This window comes from Schistocerca nitens, chromosome 2 (genome assembly GCF_023898315.1).
Source record: "Schistocerca nitens isolate TAMUIC-IGC-003100 chromosome 2, iqSchNite1.1, whole genome shotgun sequence".
In the NCBI taxonomy this organism is placed as follows: Eukaryota; Metazoa; Arthropoda; class Insecta; order Orthoptera; family Acrididae; genus Schistocerca; species Schistocerca nitens.
Genome location: NC_064615.1, coordinates 1,073,938,225 through 1,073,952,573, shown reverse-complemented (window position 1 = coordinate 1,073,952,573; position 14,349 = coordinate 1,073,938,225). Strand labels below are relative to the sequence as shown.

The 14,349-nt window shown below is 45.6% G+C and overlaps 1 protein-coding gene and 1 pseudogene across 1 annotated transcript in view; one reads left to right on the top strand and one right to left on the bottom strand.

The window, feature by feature from the left end:
• LOC126237468 (PRL-1 phosphatase) overlaps nucleotides 1-14,349 on the bottom strand; it is a 673,482-nt gene that overhangs the window by 418,369 nt on the left and 240,764 nt on the right. The window lies entirely within an intron of this gene.
• Nucleotides 9,766-9,882, top strand: LOC126238000 (5S ribosomal RNA; annotated as a pseudogene).

Genomic DNA, 14,349 nt, shown 5'->3' with positions numbered 1-14,349 from the left:
TGCATTAAGTATCCTTCTGTATACTTTGAGTATATTTTAAAAACTGGTAGCTTTTATTGTAATGGTGTAGTCACCAGAGTAGTCAGCTTTGCAGGAAGCCACAATTACCTTTACATTAAGTACATCGTTCCATTTAAGAAAATTGGCCTGCATCTCGTGGTCGTGCGGTAGCGTTCTCGCTTCCCACGCCCGGGTTCCCGGGTTCGATTCCCGGCGGGGTCAGGGATTTTCTCTGCCTCGTGATGGCTGGGTGTTGTGTGATGTCCTTAGGTTAGTTAGGTTTAAGTAGTTCTAAGTTCTAGGGGACTGATGACCATAGCTGTTAAGTCCCATAGTGCTCAGAGCCATTTGAACCATAAAAAAAGTTACGACTTTTAACGACGCAGCAAGTGCTGTCACTGCACGAAAATAGTGTTTCCACGTCTTGAGCCGTTTATAAAATACTGATGCTTTAACACGTGACGTCCGACGTCCTGTATAATAAAAAATAGGACTCAGAATGACAACATGTAAGAAAAGTACCTGTCTCTCCCAATCGATATGAAGGAGGAGGTTCACTGAAGTCAGAGGGACATGGGACATATCGATTAGTGCACCGCATTCAGTTCGTAATCCCATATTACCGGTCGCGAGAGAAATCAGAGGTAATCGTTTCCCCTGCCCGAATTCCCCAATCCGGGTGGATACTTTCACGTGCTGCAATAGAACCCTCACATACAAGTCCCTGTTCGTGAGTTGCGACGCGTTACATCCTGCTTAATAGCGGATAAGTTGCACAATGGACAAGGAAATTACAGCATCGTGAGTGAATCAACAGAGAAGCGTTAAATAAACGATAAAAACTCTAATGCTACCCATAATCAACGTTACGAGAAACGCTATAACCGCGGAAGGTGAAATGAATGGTCGGTGATAACACCAACGCATTCGACATTTATTCAAGCCGCTACCAGTTTCGAGCGGAAAAGCTAATCTTCAGATGACGTGCATTCTTCGTTACGCAATCGAATTTTCCTGTGGATGGGAGTCAGTAGTGGATATAATTTAATAATAAAATATTTAAGTGTTGATTCACGCACTTGGCAGTACAGCACATGCATAAAAAGTTGCAGAAAACTGTACATACGTAAATATGGCAAAACAATGCTGAATTACTGGTTTCCTTCTGTGGCGTCATGGAAATTATCTTGACAGATGTGTAGCATTTCGAATTTCACAATACTCATGTATGTGTAGCCTGCACGCAGTATATTGTATTGCTGCCTTGTCATATTCTGACGCCAGAACAACATATACTGCAAGCATTAGTAAGCGTTACAACGGATATTAACTCTCTACCGGTTACTTATTATTCGTAAACCAATTTTTATTGCAGAACAGAAGAGTTTGTAATCTAAGATTTTAGGGAAATGTATTAGGTCTACAACTTTTCTTCCACCGTCTTTTTCACGAAGTTCGAGGTTTTATTGAGAAAAACTTACCAAAGCTTTACGGTTCAAAGTACAGGCCATTGCTGGCCACTACCTTCCCCCATCTTTCGGGCAGCATACGAATCCCACGGAAGAAGAACTGGGCGTCTTCTGAGGACATTCACGAATCGACCTAGTTTTGCACTTGTTCATATGACCGGAGGTGCTGGTTACTCAGCCCGTGTGCCACTGAACGAAAAACGTGCTAGTCGGAGGGAACAACATCTTTAGAATACGGCTGGTGCGGCAGAACTTCCCATTTCAGCGTTTCTAAGCAGGCTTTGAAAGTTTTGCGACGTATCTTTCTGCAAAATCACCGTTTCATGTCGATCACTGTATTGTGGCTATTTGTTTTTTAGTGTTCCGCTCAAACGTATCAATTGCTTTCGATAACGACCTCCTGTGATTGTTTCCGTTGATTTCGGCAGCTTCTAAAACCTTCTCTCTTCCACCGCCATCCCAATCTCCGACTACAAAATCACCGTTCTTGAAGCGTTAACACAATTCTCTGCATATTCTTTCACTAACAGCTGTATCACCATACGCCTTACCCAGCATTTAATAATGTTCATATTAAAGCAGAAAATTAAAACTTTACCTAAAAGACAAGAAGTGGGCTCGTAATTTGAAATATCCAATCGAAAATAACTTTATGATGCAATCACATATCGATTAATATATTGTTGGTGTTATGTTTACAAACGCCTAAGCTTATTTATTGTATGACACGACCTGCCACTTGCCGCTGCTTCAATCTCCTGAAAAACGGTGGAAGCAAAGTTGTACACATAATACAAATTTACACGATGTTATCCTCAATTTCAAATACACTTTCTGTGACGGTATATTTTATTGGACCTTAGAACTTCACAACGCTAGGTATAGAAACTATTGACACTTTGCTTATTACTGTTATTTAGTAGGCCTCAGAGCTCTCAACACCATTTTACTCATTTTTTGGAGAAAGGTATTGGTGGTCTGTTAAAATTTTTCATTGAGAATACATTACCAAATACCGTACTTGTGAATAAATAGGTACATTTTTCTAATACCTGTTTTCTTCATTTTTTTTATCTCAGCAGCTCGTGGACATGTGGTTAGCGTTGGCGAATCTCCATCTTAGGGACTCAGGTTCTATTCCCGGCCGGGGCGGGGTTTTCTCCGTTCGGGACTGGGTGTGTGTGTTATCCTCATCACCATGGACGGGCAATACCCCCAACGTGGCGTCAAATAAAAGGATTTACACTAGATGGTCGAACATCCCAGATATGTGTCTACCGCCTGAAAATGCCATACACATTTTTTTTTCACTTTTTCTATAGACCGCATATTTACAGGTGTATCTTTCTACATTGCTGAAACTTAAGACGAATCGCCACATGTTTATTTACGACGTGCATGTTACGCCACACGCATTAACAGCTAAGTTTACAATTTTCCGCAATATTTCCGTCTGTTCAACTATCTTGCGTTGTATTGTGGATCTCATGGCCTCTTAAATGCGAGAATATTTACGGAAATAATAATTGTTAGCTCAAGTTAAATGCTGATGCCCTCCAGGACGAAAATTCTATTGTCTCTTGTTCCTATTTCTGACCTTATGGTGCACTGTGACGAGGTCGGCATGTTAATCTGAATTGGCAATGTTAGTTGTAGAACTTTTCGAAATAAGGAATACCAATAGCCGTAATTTTTAGTGTACGTGAATTTCGGGACCTGTTTCGGCACTATGTTTGTGTCACCTTCAGGCCTCTCTGCAAAATGAGTGGTGATATCCAGCCTTCGTTGCATTAGGACAGGTACCACGTATATTTATTGGTCTCACGGATTTCTGTTAACACGATGTGTGCACTCCAGCCATCCGACAACAGTTGTTACTAGATGATTGGAGTGTAGTCTAACAACGGCTGTTGTTAGATGGCTGGAATGCACACATCGTGTTAACAGAAATCCGTGAGACCAATGAATATACGTGGTACCAGTCCTAATGCAACGAAGGCTGGATATCACCACTCGTTTTGTAGAGAGGCCTGAAGGTGACACAAACATAGTGCCGAAACAGGTCTCGAAATTCATGTATTTTATTAAGTACTGCTGTTGGTACTTCTTATTTCCACCAGTTAATGACCAGCCGCAGACTCATGTTCACTTTAGTGCTAGATCATCTAAAACTTAGTAGTAGATGGTGGCCAGGTGTCCTACCTGTCGTGTGTCCCCCCCCCTCCGCCCGCCACCCCCCCCCCCCACCCCTATATAACATCGCCCGCGGGACGAAATTTGTGTACCCATTCCGCCGACGTTTAGTGTTTCGTTTGTCAAAGTGTGAGAACGTGTTCGAAGGGTCTGCGAATCGTGTAAATGAGGGGCGATATGGGTAACAGGCCTGTACTCAGCTACCCGGACGTGGGAAAACGCCTAAAAACCACACCCAGGCTGGCAAGCAAAGCAAAAACGTATTTACGTCTGACGGAGAAAACTCCTACTCTATGAATGAATAAAAACGTGAACAGATAAACAACTTTTAATCGAAAATTTTTCCAACAGTGAAAATGTCAGAATTATTTAACGAAAAAAGTAATTTTTGGTGTTATTTGGCACTTACCAAGAAAACGAGATGCAAAGACTATGAAAAAAGGCGCTATTTCCTGCGTGGTAGATGTGCTTCAGATGTTTGCAAGTATATCTTTTCTCCAGCAAATAAATGTATATGTTCTCAAATACGAGGGTTGGAACTTTAATAGTGGCAACTATTTATTTACAGCTCGTACAAAGTAAATACGTGTTTCAAATTTTTACTGACTTTCAAAGCAGTCACCAGCATTGTGTATAACCTGTTGCCAGCGGTGTGGAAGTCGTCGACTACTGTTAGCAGTGCCAGTTGTGTTCACAGTCCGCGCGGCGCGGTCTATTGCCCGACGAATTTATAGCAGTTCTGAAGCGAATGGCGTGAAGCGTTTCCTTCAATTTAGAAATCGAGTTGAACTCAGGAGGGCTTAAGTCAGGGAAGTGCAGTAGGTAGTATGGCACTTAGCAGCCCCATCAGTCAAACAAATCACTAACAGCTTGCACTGTACGGGCCTGAGCATTGTCCTGCAAAATGATGGTCAGGTACTGCATAAAGTGCCATCACTTGTGTCTCTATGCTGATCGTAGGTTGTGTTCCAAAAATGTTAGCAGGAGACTGTTCAAGCAGGTGGAGGCTCTCTAATGGTGAGGGGCACGTGCAGTCGCAGTGATATAGATTCCTGATACGTGTAGATACGACTCTGACAGGTGCATGCTGTCTGATCACCTCCATCCGTTCATGTCCATCGTGCATTCCGACGTACTTCGGCAATTCTACCAGGACAATGTGACAACTCACACGTACAGAATTATCGCACAGTGGCTCCAGGAACACTCTCCTGAGTTTAAACACTTCCGCTGTCAAGCAAACTCCAAACCTATGACGCTTTGCAACGTGCTGTTCAGAAGAGATCTCCACCCCCTCGCACTCTTACGGATTTATGGACAGCCCTACAGGATTCATGGTGTCAGTTTCCTCCACCACTAATTTGGATTAGTGGAGTCCGTGCCACGTCGTGTTGCGGCACCTCTGCGTTCTCGCGAGGGCCCTACATAATATTAAGCAGGCGTACCAGTTTCTTTGGCTCTTCAGTGATCAGTCTACTAATGGTGAGGGTCGCAGCCGTGCGGGATTAGCCGAGCAGTCTAGGGGGCTGCAGTCCTGGACTGTGCGGCTGGTCCCGGCGGAGGTTCGAGTCCTCCCTCGGGCATGGGTGTGTGTGTTTGTTCTTAGGATAATTTAGGTTAAGTAGTGTGTAAGCTTAGGGACTGATGACCTAAAGTTCAGTCCCATAAGATTTCACACACATTTGAACATTTTTTTGAGGGTCGCAGATTAGAAACATGTGAAAACCACGGCTGCCAACCGTTATATGACAAAACTGAAATTCGTCCTTAATTCCTCGACACCCGTTAGATAGCTGGTGTATCTTAGTTCAACTGGTCGTGGATGAATTAACTCGTGGCTACGTGCTAGGTGAATGCAAGTGTCGCGTGCAGTAAGCAGGGAGGAGTGAGAAACGAGCACAGGGGAACAGGACCTATAGTAGGGGGCAGCACAGGGACGCGGGGGTGGGGGGAGGGGGCGTGGACAAGGGGGCGTGCCGGTCTGTCGCTGCGCGCCGCGCCGCGCTGTCTGGCCTTGTCGGAAAGGTCGCGCCCGCCGTTGCCGTTGGCCTCTGTGACTGGCGTTAAGGCCGCGGCGCAGCCCAGCGCACGGGCAGGCACCAGGGCCAGCCGCCACTCGCTCTAATTAAACCCAGACCCACACACCACACCACACCTACTCCATTATGTGATTTGCTTCCGATTAGTCCGTAGGGGCGGGGGAAAAAAATGGGCGTACTTACGATTCCACAGGCCCACGCAATCCGCCTGCAAAAGCGATTGCACGACTGCCCGAACATGACGGTGAAGGCTAGAGGAGTTCTCGGACGCACGACGCCGTGATCTTAAGCGACCGTACTAATATATATATATATATATATACTCCTGGAAATTGAAATAAGAACACCGTGAATTCATTGTCCCAGGAAGGGGAAACTTTATTGACACATTCCTGGGGTCAGATACATCACATGATCACACTGACAGAACCACAGGCACATAGACACAGGCAACAGAGCATGCACAATGTCGGCACTAGTACAGTGTATATCCACCTTTCGCAGCAATGCAGGCTGCTATTCTCCCATGGAGACGATCGTAGAGATGCTGGATGTAGTCCTGTGGAACGGCTTGCCATGCCATTTCCACCTGGCGCCTCAGTTGGACCAGCGTTCGTGCTGGACGTGCAGACCGCGTGAGACGACGCTTCATCCAGTCCCAAACATGCTCAATGGGGGACAGATCCGGAGATCTTGCTGGCCAGGGTAGTTGACCTTCTAGAGCACGTTGGGTGGCACGGGATACATGCGGACGTGCATTGTCCTGTTGGAACAGCAAGTTCCCTTGCCGGTCTAGGAATGGTAGAACGATGGGTTCGATGACGGTTTGGATGTACCGTGCACTATTCAGTGTCCCCTCGACGATCACCAGTGGTGTACGGCCAGTGTAGGAGATCGCTCCCCACACCATGATGCCGGGTGTTGGCCCTGTGTGCCTCGGTCGTATGCAGTCCTGATTGTGGCGCTCACCTGCACGGCGCCAAACACGCATACGACCATCATTGGCACCAAGGCAGAAGCGACTCTCGTCGCTGAAGACGACACGTCTCCATTCGTCCCTCCATTCACGCCTGTCGTGACACCACTAGAGGCGGGCTGCACGATGTTGGGGCGTGAGCGGAAGACGGCCTAACGGTGTGCGGGACCGTAGCCCAGCTTCATGGAGACGGTTGCGAATGGTCCTCGCCGATACCCCAGGAGCAACAGTGTCCCTAATTTGCTGGGAAGTGGCGGTGCGGTCCCTTACGGCACTGCGTAGGATCCTACGGTCTTGGCGTGCATCCGTGCGTCGCTGCGCTCCGGTCCCAGGTCGACGGGCACGTGCACCTTCCGCCGACCACTGGCGACAACATCGATGTACTGTGGAGACCTCACGCCCCACGTGTTGAGCAATTCGGCGGTACGTCCACCCGGCCTCCCGCATGCCCACTATACGCCCTCGCTCAAAGTCCGTCAACTGTACATACGGTTCACGTCCACGCTGTCGCGGCATGCTACCAGTGTTAAAGACTGCGATGGAGCTCCGTATGCCACGGCAAACTGGCTGACACTGACGGCGGCGGTGCACAAATGCTGCGCAGCTAGCGCCATTCGACGGCCAACACCGCGGTTCCTGTGGTGTCCGCTGTGCCGTGCGTGTGATCATTGCTTGTACAGCCCTCTCGCAGTGTCCTGAGCAAGTATGATGGGTCTGACACACCGGTGTCAATGTGTTCTTTTTTCCATTTCCAGGAGTATATATATATATATATATATATATATATATATATATATATATATATATATATATATATATATATATATATACTTACCTTTGAGATCGGACGTGGTAAGTTGATGTTAGTCAAGAATACCTTTAAGGCGACAAAAAGTTGCAACACAAAGAAGAAATTCTACGAACTAAAGTGAGCAGGCGTGTTTATACATCTGAAAGATGATGCCTATTCAAATTTCGCGCCAGTCGCATAACAGCGCGATTATGACAATGCAAATTAGGTTTGCTTCAAATAGACGTGGTAGCGGTCGTGAGCGTTAGTTACCTTTGAGATCGGGCGTGGTGAGTTGATGTTAGACAATAATGCCTTTAAGGCGACAAAGACACCATTATCAACACGTCAGCAGTTTTGAATGGGATCGTGTAATGGGACTGCGAGAAGCTGCAAGTTCCTTCTCAGATATTGCAGAAAGACTTGGCAGGTATCTGTGGTATCGGGTATCGAGACCACCCCATTGGAATCCCACAGATGGTAACGGAATCGCAAATTTCGGTCTGACGCTGATAGCGATTGCGCAGGGTCCGGTGGACCCAATGATGCACACCCGCTGAGCACAGATCCAGCAACTCTGAGCTACGAACGCCCCCTGGCAACGCAATCTACGAGGATGAGTCAAATGAAAACCTTAAATTTGTAATAACAAATCGAAATTTCGCGCCGTTATCCTGGAAGTTGGTAAGCGTGCTACAAACAGCGTGCAGAATTGCATGTAGGTGGCAGTACAGTGCAGATGCACACATACCGTCGCAGTATCAGTATAAAGATGGCCGTCCCACTTGCGACTTGCACCAGGCAAGAACAGCGTTCTGTTATTCGGTTTTTGCATAGTGAAGGTGTGAAACCTATTGAAATTCATCGACGAATGAGGGTTCAGTACGGTGATGCATGTTTGTCACAGCAGCAAGTCTACGAATGGAGTAGGAAGTTCGCAAATGGTGTGACGTCAGTCGAAGATGCTCCTCGTCCAGGTCAGGCACAACAAGTTGTGACTCCACAGAATACTGCAGCAGTTGAAGCCATAGTGAAGGAAAACCGCCGAGTGACACTGAATGACATTCCAGCATGTTTACAGATTAGTTATGGGTCAGCACACCACACTGTGCATGAGGTGCTCCAGTTTCACAAAGTGTCTGCGAGATGGGTGCCACGGCAGCTGACTTCTGAAATGAGAGAACGACGTGTCGATGCTCGTGAAGAAATTCTTCGGCGCTTTGAACGAGAAGGTGACGGCTTCCTTGCAAGAATCGTTACTGGGGACGAAATCTCGGTTCATCTCCACCAACCGAAAACGAAGAGAGCGAGCAAGGAATGGCGCCATTCCTCATCACCAAAACCAAAGAAGTTTCGAACAGAACCATCAGCAGGGAAGGTTATGCTGACTCTCTTTTCGGACGAAAAAGGCGTCATTTTGGAGCATTACATGCCTTGATGGACCACTGTCACCAGTGCATCATACATAGATCTCCTAAAAAATCATCTGCGGCCTGCAATCAAATCAAAGCGACGTGGATTGCTGTCAGCAGGTGTCCTTTTGCAACATGACAATGCAAGGCCCCACACTGCCCGTACAATAGTTGCAACAATCACGGACCTGCATTTTGAGTGTCTTCCTCATCCACCATACTCACCAGACCTTGTCCCAAGTGATTTCCATGTTTGGACCACTCAAAGACGCAATGGGAAGTAAGAAGTTCCGTTCTGATGAAGAGGTACGCCACGCGGTGCATGAGTGAATGCCCGGACTACCAAAAGAATTTTTTTCTAAAGGAATTTATGCACTTTGTAAGCGCTGGAGGACTTGCATTGAGCGTGGGGGAGATTATGTTGAAAAGTGATACAGCTTTGTACCACTTCTGCACAATAAATAATATTTAAAAAATATTTATGGTTTTCATTTGACTCACCCTCGTATATTCTGACGAGAGGATAGCAGCTAAATTGTCGACAGATTTCTCCTGTATTTTAATGACAATGACACGAATGTGGTACGACTTTTAAGGTTGTGTGCCATGTAAGACTTGTTCTCTAAAATTTTAGGGAGTGCATTTTATATGTTAGGTTGGCTGGTTCATCCATGTTTTTTGCTGATAATCAGTAAGCCAGTCACATATCCCTGTGTAATTATTTTCGCTTACCTCTTGTATTATTGCTTTTTAAATGACAGTTTTAGAACTTTTTTGCCTATATTTGCGCTCTTTTAAAGGATGCCAGATAATATGATTGTATAGGTGACCAAGAGTGAGGTAGGGAGAGAGTGCGTGTAATTATGTAAGACCTACTCTTACTTAAAGCAACGGCCTTGCCGCAGTGGATACACCGGTTCCCGTGAGATCACCGAAGTTAAGCGCTGTCGGGCGTGGCCGGCACTTGGATGGGTGACCATCCGGCCGCCATGCGCTGTTGCCATTTTTCAGGGCGCACTCAGCCTCGTGATGCCAATAGAGGAGCTACTCGACCCAACAATAGCGGCTTCGGTCAAGAATACCATCATAACGACCGGGACAGCGGTGTGCTGACCCCACGGCCCTCTTATCCGCTTCCTCAACTGAGGGTGACACGGCGGTCGGACGGTCCCGATGGGGCACTTGTGCCCTGAAGACGGAGTGCTGCTTTACTCTTACTTAACATATTAACCACATTCGTTCCTATGGGCGATGACAGGCGCTGAGCACCCATAAACCACGAACACACACACACACACACACACACGATACCTACTTCCCCTGCTATTGAAGAACGAGCAGTTTGCGCTCCAGTAATCGTTTTCTGCGCTGAGTTCATTCGCTGCAATGTTTGTTGGGCACTAAGGGAAGGGAGCAGATGACCGTAGGTGGTGAGTGAAGGTGGTGTGCGCCTATAGCGTCTTTTGTTCAAGAGTGGAATGACACATATCCGTGAGAATGACAGGAGTAGTCCGTCTGTAGTCAGCAACAAATGGAACAGAAAAGCATGAAATCCGGCGTTTTTAAATCTCTCAGTTGTCGGTTCTGTACTCGTTAAATTCTGAAACTCCTTCCTGATAACCACAACACGACAGACTGCTTTTCTGAACTTTCGTTACGATACCGCAGGAGAATACCTACCGAACAGAATCGCGAGTGGTGACGAGACATGGGTTTCCAAGTGTCACGTCAAAAAATGGCAAATCCAGAATGAATTTTTCACTATGCAATAGAGTAGGAATTTATTTTTAATCTTTAGGGCTGATTGAAAACGTGAGGTGAAGCGGGACTCGAACCTACATACTCGTCGTGTGTGAAGACCGAATGACATCTAGTTTCTGCATTCCACATGAAAGATAACATCGATGAGTCCTTTTTCAGCGGCTGAAGCGAATGCAGGAAATGCCGCCACACAGGAGTACAAAATGAACAGCACGAGGCAGAAGTAATTAACTGGTTACAAAAGCGAGATTGCGTTCGGCATTCGATCTAAAAATTAAGAAAGGCCAGACTCTCACTCAAACGAGCAAAAAATAGGTAAAGTTTGGAATATATATATATATTTTTTTATGAGACAATCTAAAGATGTACTAACGATCTGTTTGGGGATTATGATTAGTGATACTTTGAAATTTATTTTAGATTTTCAAAACAAAAAACCAAAATGGCGCCCTAATTATAGTTTGCACAATGGCTTGCGAGTTTGAAGTACGCAGACTGCGTGCAGTGTAGTCACTCAGGAGTTATTTGCAGTAAAAAATGGATAACATCAGCCGATACTACATTAAATTTATGGGATTTTTACCTAACCAAAATGAAATAACCTTGAGTTTAACGCTATGGTGCTAATTCTGAAGCTACGGCCGCAAGTTTGAATCCTGCCTCGGGCATGGATGTGTGTGATGTACTTAGGTTAGTTAGGTTTAAGTAGTTCTAAGCTGTAGGGGATTGATAACCTCTGATGTTAAGTCCGATAGTGGTTCTAAGTTCTAGGGGATTGATGACCCATAATGCTTAGAGCCATTTTTGAGCTAATTCTGAGTTCGATTTTGGGGGTTTGTTTCGCTCTTTACGGCTTTACAAATATGGTTAACATTAACAAATTTCATATATTGTAGGTATAAGATCCATGGAGAGATCAATGCTGGGCCATACAAGAAAGGATAGGAAAGGGCAGATGACATCCGGTCTGTGACGAAGGTTAACGACATCTTAGAGGCAGTAGGTTCCTTGAAATGGCAGTGGGCTGGCAGATGGATGAAGCTAGTACTGGAGTGGAGTCCCAGAGAGCACCGGAGGCCTAGAGGAAAACCACCGGACAGATGGGACAAAGACATCAAGAATATCGCTGGTAACACCTGGTAGAGAACTGCCGAAGACCGTCCCACTTGGAGAAGACTGCTGAAAGCCTACCTGAATCCACGACTCGAAGAGGCCACATCATTTAATGATTGACTTGGCTGATGATGATGATGAGGTATAAGCTCCCAAGAAAAGTATTTAATTTTCGGGGGTCAAAGGTAGAAGGCTGAACCGTTTTTATTTTATGCCGCACGCAGTTCTGAAAAATCGTTTCTCGAGAAAAACCTCTTTAAAGTTTAGAGAATACTTTTATATGTATTATTAGTTCAATCTGCATAAAAAATACGTCTAATGATATATTTTTAATGCCGCTGCACACAAATCTGAAGTTATGCTTTCGAAATTCAAAGTCGCTAATGCAATATGGCGGATCAGACATTGTGTTTTCACCAATTTTGAGCAAAAAAACTGTTTTCGTTACTTAAGTTTAGTCTGCAATTCCGGGACCGTATATTAACCCTTCGTCTAACTCGAGCAACTCCCTCGTTCTTCTTGGCGACAAAAGCCGACCTGGCTGATCTGGATATGCTGCGTTCCGCCGCCTGCACACGTCGTTCGTCAGCTTTTTCGGGTAATATGTTTGCATGCGTACTGTAACGTCCGTCACGGCACGACAAGTTTTCTTCCTGAGCCGGGCGTCTCTGGCTGAGGGCGTCCCACGGCGGCCGTGACACTGCTTCGAACAATGGACTGTGGAAACTTTCGTAACGCACGAGTTAAAAAACCTTTTCGTCCCAACATTCCTTTCAAAGTACGCAAATTAAAAAATCGAATATTCAACCATGTTGCATGAGGAACTGACCTTAAAGAGGCAGAGAACGGCGGTACTGAAATGGCCCACGAGCCATGGAAGAACTGAAATGGAAGAAGCTTTTCAGAGAGGTTTACATCGCCAACCGAACGGTGAGTTAGTTCTGAAGAGGGAAGTTCAACAACAGAGAAAGGATGCCGGTTTCATGAACAAGCGGAATGTGTTGAGACGATGACAAAAGACCACTTCACAGAACTCGCACAAGAAAGATGGAGAGAGCGGAACGTTTAAATGAAATAAAGAGGGGGAAAGGGCTGGTAGGGAGAACACAGAAGGTGAAGTAGTGATGGTAAAAGACAGAAAGGAAGAACACTGGAGGCGTGGAGGGGGGAAGACGCAGAGAGTTGGTTCACGGGACTGTTCTTGGCGCTCTCTTCTCGCATAACAACAGTGAATGGACAGCGGGGATAAAGAGCCAGTCCCGTTACTGGGCACGTGGCTGGTGGTTGCGGTAGGAGAAGCGCGCGGGGGCCCGTTCTACTCGCTCAAATCCGCAGACGATTCAATAGACGAAATTGAAGCAAAGCCGTTCTGAGGTCAGTTTCTGACAGTTGAAATGAGTCATACTTGTGCGGAGATGAAATGTGCTGACATTTCCGCGCATCCCAAGACACTGCAGGTAGTTTCTTACTTTCACATTCGCTAGCTTCACCAGTTCACAACCTTGCATTCAAACTTAACCTAGACCTCGGGCTATGTTATACATCAGTCTGACACTAGAACGAGGTTTTTTTGCTTTCATACTCTTTGGCTAAACTAGACTGCCGGAAGTTATTGTTCACTGCTGTACTGAACAGAACGTTGCGTCGCACAGTTTGCGAATTTCGAGACGGCTGAGTTAGAGGAGCAACGCGTCTCCATTAAATGATGCGTGAAACTCAGGGAACCCTATCTAAAGGCACACCAAATGATGCAGGAAGCTTGAGGTGATGAGTGCTTAAACCATACTCTGTGTTACGAATGGTGCAACCGGTTTAAAAATACTCGCACGGAAGTTGAAGAAGACTCTCGTTCAGGATGGCTCGAAAAAAAAAGAAAAATAAATAAATAAAAAAAAGTTCAAATGGCTCTGAGCACTATGGGACTTAACATCTGAGCTCATCAGTCCCCCGGACTTAGAACTACTTACAAGGGAACCTCCCCATCGCACCCCCCTCAGATTTAGTTATAAGTTGGCACAGTGGATAGGCCTTGAAAAACTGAACACAGATCAATCGAGAAAACAGGAAGAAGTTTTGTGGAACTATGAAAAAAATAAGCAAAATATACAAAATCAATAGTCCATGCGCAAGATAGGCAACATCAAGGCTGCTCTGAACTCAGGAGCATCGTGGTCCCGTGGTTAGCGTGAGCAGCTGCGGAACGAAAGGTCCTTGGTTCAAGTCTTCCCTCGAGTGAAAAGTTTAATTTTTTATTTTCAGACAATTATCAATGTTCAGGTACTTACACATAATCAGCTTCGCTCTCCAAAATTCCAGGACATGTTCAGAATTGCTTGGACATATGCAGGATTTGACGGTCTACACACGGAAAAATTTGAAAACGTTAAAAACAAATGTTTTGACAGAGCACAGGGAAAACCGTGCGACTGTGAAACTGTTGCATTCATTTGTTGCAGTTTATGTGACAAACTCTTATGTTTTCATCACTTTTTTGGGAGTGATTATCACATCCACAAGAAAACTTAAATCGGGCAAGGTAGACGAATCTTTTTACCCATCCGCAAAGTGTACAAGTTAGGTGGGTCGACAACGTATT